The sequence below is a fragment of the Rhagoletis zephyria genome, unplaced genomic scaffold, assembly GCF_001687245.7.
Source record: "Rhagoletis zephyria isolate East Lansing unplaced genomic scaffold, Rhagoletis_zephyria_1.1 Rzeph_scaffold_00713, whole genome shotgun sequence".
Lineage (NCBI taxonomy): Eukaryota > Metazoa > Arthropoda > Insecta > Diptera > Tephritidae > Rhagoletis > Rhagoletis zephyria.
Window position 1 is genome coordinate 21,138 of NW_016157797.1, and position 5,831 is coordinate 26,968.

The 5,831-nt window shown below is 36.4% G+C and overlaps 1 long non-coding RNA gene across 1 annotated transcript; it reads right to left on the reverse strand.

The window, feature by feature from the left end:
- Positions 1 to 2,935: 2,935 nt before the first annotated feature.
- Positions 2,936 to 4,302, reverse strand: LOC108361193 (uncharacterized). The gene is made up of 3 exons (XR_001847256.1): positions 4,209 to 4,302; positions 3,295 to 3,465; positions 2,936 to 3,107 (listed from the first exon to the last, which is right to left on the reverse strand). It is a non-coding gene; the product is annotated as an uncharacterized LOC108361193 (long non-coding RNA).
- Between the last annotated feature and the right edge of the window lie 1,529 nt (positions 4,303 to 5,831).

A 5,831-nucleotide genomic window follows, 5' to 3' on the forward strand; every position in this document is an offset into this window, starting at 1 on the left:
AGACTTAATTCCCAATATAAGTTTTTGGGGATTTTATCATGCAATAAGCTTTATAAGGAAAATATGTATACCACTTTATTATCAAACGTGCGATGTGCTCAAAGTTGAGTGGTAACTTACCTCGTGTTCGATGAATCTACATCCAGCAAGAATAGTAGGCTGTCGTAGTTTTTGTATAACTTGGTGTCTGGCGACAACTGCCCACTACCAGACGCAGCCTCGGTGCTCTTCTTTTTATGCACCCGATAGAAGCGGTCGCGGATGCACTTCCACTTTTTTTCAATACATCAACTGAAAAGAAAAGTGAAAGTAAAAGGGATTACTCGCTTTCCTAGGACATACAGGCTGCGTTTCTTTATATATTCCAGATAATCCCATTTCACAGCCAGAATAAACAGAATGCGTTTGAAATATACGTTAACATATCATCAGGAACGTTCTAAAGAATAAGTAAACAAAAAAGTTTATTCTAAACGTTTAGAATGAATAAAGAAATGCAGCCACAATTTTAAAAGGAGTATGCTTATATACAGAAGCATAGAGAGCAATGGGGAGTATTCGTAAACTCGCAAGGGAGTACGCACGGAGCATTCGTACGTTGCTCCCATATATATGTACATATAGCACAGCCCAACAAAATTCTAACTGCTTTCAGCACAACCAGTAACCACTAATTCTCATGATTTTTCCTACAGAATCAAAATCTGAACCAATAGAGAAAGGTGTTCTGCACAAAAATACTGTTTAAAGGGTTTATATTTCCGGTGTAAAAATGCTAATTTTAGACCATTTTTCAGTGGTTCCCCAAGGGGTCTGTGGAAGGTTTCGAGGGGTCAGGTGTGACTTTTTAAAAAGACTTAACTGTGCTCTTTCTAGTGGGTTGGATATCAAGACCCATGACCCCTCCCCCTCCGCTCATTAACCCACAAACAGTGGGCAAATAACTAAACATTTCCCTCTATTACATATGTATGTATATATTATAATAAAATCTGTACGTGAAGTGAAAGGGTTCACAATCTACTTCTGGCTTACCTGGGACGTTTGCTTCCTTTTAAAATTGAAGCCACAAGCGGTCTTTATGCAATTGGTTTTAAAGCCGCCGTGCTTCTTGTCGTAGATGCATGGGTTGTCCCTTACAAATTCTATTATGCGTTCATCCATCGCACTCCTGTGGAGAAGCATGGTTTTTAAAATTATAATAGTTGCGTTCCAGATGATTCACGATTTGCAGTTTTTACAGGATTTGCAGGAAAAGCTGTTTTCTCACCTGGTGGTCACCTGGAACAGCTTCCTGTAGAAACCTGCAAATCGTGAAGCATGTGGAACGCAACTAATGTATACATTTATACATATATACATACATACATTGTAAGTTAAATAAAAGACTGAAAAATAAGAAACTTACCTATAAAAGGTCCAAAACGCCCGCGGAAAACACAAAAATGCCAAAAATAACGCGCCAATTTCACAAAAAATTTTAGTTGTCAGTGACACAAACAGAAGTTGGCTGCGTTTCATTTATGTCAAATTCGATACTTGAAGTTTGCTGCAATGAAGGCAATGGTAGTGAATTTAGAGTTTGGGCTAAGCTGAGCAGTACTGCCAACTGTCACTGCTGTATTGTGTGTCGCTTCATTGCACAGCACAGTTTCTAAAAAACAGCTGATTTCCAAATACTGCCACTGCCACTGCGTTATTGTATTTTGGGCTTAAATTGTTTTTTGTTTCTCAAAACAAACCCTGCGTGCTTAGAAGGCGTGTGTACCAATAATTTCATCCCTGGTATCCCTGGCCAAATTCACCCAAGGTTNTACGCTACTAAAATTTCAGAAATTCAACTCGATTTATTCAAATAAATTGAGGTAAAAGGTATGGAATTTTAAGAAAAAGCAGTTCCTTACTTTTTATTCATACAACCCAATGTAAAGAATAATGAAATGTCCAAGTTTATAAAAAATTAATAAACATTAACCAAATACAAGAAAAATGGTCAAAAACTGTCAAAATTTCGCGCTTCTATTATTTTGGCCATGGGGGTATGTATACATCTCTCATTTACTAAAAGACTGTCACAATCTCAGTTTCCTTTAAACACTTTTCCTGAGAAATTCTTTTTTTTTCGTTTTGACTGCCTTTTAGTAAATGAGCGATATGTATAGTAAGGTACATATTACATATTAGCGTACATATTTAATAGTAAGATACATATTACATATGTATTAGCGTACTTATTTAATAGTAAGGTAAGTTAAAATACGTACATACAACTTGTATACGTTTTCATGTGTCGCCATGTAGGAGTCGACATAAGTATTTGTAAATCAAAATTATTTTTCAAAGGCACACATAGGGTGCTTTCCAAAACGTCAAACTACAAAGCATCAATCTCTTTTATTTCTAAACCGCACTAGAAAATTAGCATCTAACCGTGGTTGCGCACATTTGGCTTTACAATCTGCTGAAGCTTAGAAACTAGTAATTTTTAGCAAAAAAAAAAACCGACTTCAACTCCCATATAAAAAAAAATATATATATATATATCTCATTTCCGATGCAAAAAGAATTATCGAAATCGGTTGACGTGGTCCAAAGTTATGCGGTAACATACATAAAAAAAAAACAAACAAAAAAAAAAAATATTCCGACGAACTGATAACCTCCTCCTTTTTTGGAAGTCGGTTAATAAAAAAAGAGACTGATGCTTTGTATTTTGACGTTTTGGAATGCACCCATACACATCCGCATGCTATGGCGATCCAGCTTAAAAGCAATATGATGAAGTATATAATTAAATATTAATTTCACATTGGACAAGTTGAAGTATACCCATTTGTAACTGCGATATATGCGAAACATCCAATTGTGCTTCTTCAACGGTAAGGGCGATGCTGTCCAAAAATATTCGAAAAGCAGACTTGCGCTCAACGGATGCTCTAACACTTTTCATGGTGGTAAGCAGCTCACATTCTACAGCATTGCTCTTACTTTTCCGAGGCACTGCAGTAGCTGGCGTTGAGGATTTGATGCCGCTTAAGTTCATAAATGAACTCGATGCTTCGTTATCGAAAGGAATTTCTTCCTCCGTTAAGAAATTTCCAATTGTGCTGATAAAGAAATTTAATTACATACATTTTATTAACATATCTTCATTTCGCACGTTTATTAATACATAGACTTAATTCCCAATATAAGTTTTTGGGGATTTTATCATGCAATAAGCTTTATAAGGAAAATATGTATACCACTTTATTATCAAACGTGCGATGTGCTCAAAGTTGAGTGGTAACTTACCTCGTGTTCGATGAATCTACATCCAGCAAGAATAGTAGGCTGTCGTAGTTTTTGTATAACTTGGTGTCTGGCGACAACTGCCCACTACCAGACGCAGCCTCGGTGCTCTTCTTTTTATGCACCCGATAGAAGCGGTCGCGGATGCACTTCCACTTTTTTTCAATACATCAACTGAAAAGAAAAGTGAAAGTAAAAGGGATTACTCGCTTTCCTAGGACATACAGGCTGCGTTTCTTTATATATTCCAGATAATCCCATTTCACAGCCAGAATAAACAGAATGCGTTTGAAATATACGTTAACATATCATCAGGAACGTTCTAAAGAATAAGTAAACAAAAAAGTTTATTCTAAACGTTTAGAATGAATAAAGAAATGCAGCCACAATTTTAAAAGGAGTATGCTTATATACAGAAGCATAGAGAGCAATGGGGAGTATTCGTAAACTCGCAAGGGAGTACGCACGGAGCATTCGTACGATGCTCCCATATATATGTACACATAGCACAGCCCAACAAAATTCTAACTGCTTTCAGCGCAACCAGTAACCACTAATTCTCATGATTTTTCCCACAGAATCAAAATCTGAACCAACAGAGAAAGGTGTTCTGCACAAAAATACTGTTTAAAGGGTTTATATTTCCGGTGTAAAAATGCTAATTTTAGACCATTTTTCAGTGGTTCCCCAGGGGTCTGTGGAAGGTTTCGAGGGGTCAGGTGTGACTTTTTAAAAATACTGAACTGTGCTCTTTCTAGTGGGTTGGATATCAAGACCCATGACCCCTCCCCCTCCGCTCATTAACCCACAAACAGTGGGCAAATAACTAAACATTTCCCTCTATTACATATGTATGTATATATTATAATAAAATCTGTACGTGAAGTGAAAGGGTTCACAATCTACTACTGGCCTACCTGGGACGTTTGCTTCCTTTGAAAATTGAAGCCACAAGCGGTCTTTATGCAATTGGTTTTTATAGCCGCCGTGCTTCTTGTCGTAGATGCATGGGTTGTCTCTTACAAATTCTATTATGCGTTCAGCCATCGCACTCCTGTGGAGAAGCATGGTTTTTAAAATTATAATAGTTGCGTTCCAGATGATTCACGATTTGCAGTTTTTACAGGATTTGCAGGAAAAGCTGTTTTCTCACCTGGTGGTCACCTGGAACAGCTTCCTGTAGAAACCTGCAAATCGTGAAGCATGTGGAACGCAACTAATGTATACATTTATACATATATACATACATACATTGTAAGTTAAATAAAAGACTGAAAAATAAGAAACTTACCTATAAAAGGTCCAAAACGCCCGCGGAAAACACAAAAATGCCAAAAATAACGCGCCAATTTCACAAAAAATTTTAGTTGTCAGTGACACAAACAGAAGTTGGCTGCGTTTCATTTATGTCAAATTCGACACTTGAAGTTTGCTGCAATGAAGGCAGTGGTAGTGAATTTAGAGTTTGGGCTAAGCTGAGCAGTACTGCCAACTGTCACTGCTGTATTGTGTGTCGCTTCATTGCACAGCACAGTTTCTAAAAAACAGCTGATTTCCAAATACTGCCACTGCCACTGCGTTATTGTATTTTGGGCTTTGATAATCTGCGTTTTTGCTTTAAACGTGCATAGCAATTCTACTACGCCTAAATTTTCAATTTTGGTGCCGTTGTATGCTATTAAATATTCAGAGCTATTCCTTACTATTACATTTTTAACCGACTTCCAAAAAAGGAGGAGGTTATCAGTTCGTCGGAATATTTTTTTTTTTTTTTTTTATGTATGTTACCGCATAACTTTGCACCACGTCAACCGATTTGAATAATTTGAATTGAATGCATTGAATTCCGTTGAATTTTTGCAACGGAAAGGTAGTGTCTCAGAGGTGGTCCCATACTAATTTGGTTTAGATCCGATCATTGGATCATGAAATATATAGACATATATATATTTTTTTTAAGTCGGTTTTTTTTTGCTAAAAATTACTTGTTATAATCTTATCTTACTAATATTATAAATGTGAAAGTTTGTATGTTTGGATGTTTGGGAATCACGCGGAAACGACTGAACGGATTTGCATGAAGTTTTGTACACAGATAGCTTGTGGGCCAGATTAGTTAATAGGCTATTTTTTTTAAGAGTTGCCACCTGTTAAAAAGTTTAATTTATTTAATATGCGGGAACGACTGAATGTATTTGCATGAAAATTTGCACACAGATAGGTTATGACCTAGATTGGAAAATAGGCTACCTTTCTTAAGAGTTGCCACCTGTTAAAAAATTTTAATTGAATTAATACGCGGAAACGACTGAATGGATTTGCATGAAATTTTGCAAGCAGATAGCTTATGACCTATAGTGAGAAATAGGCTAATTTTTTTGGAAGAGTTGCCACCTGTTAAAAAAGTTTAATTAAATTAATACGCGGAAACGACTAAACGGACTTGCATAAAATTTTGCACACAGATAGCTTATGACCTACGTTAGAAAGTAGGCTACTGTTTTTAAGAGTTGCCACCTGTTAGAAATGTTTAATTTAAT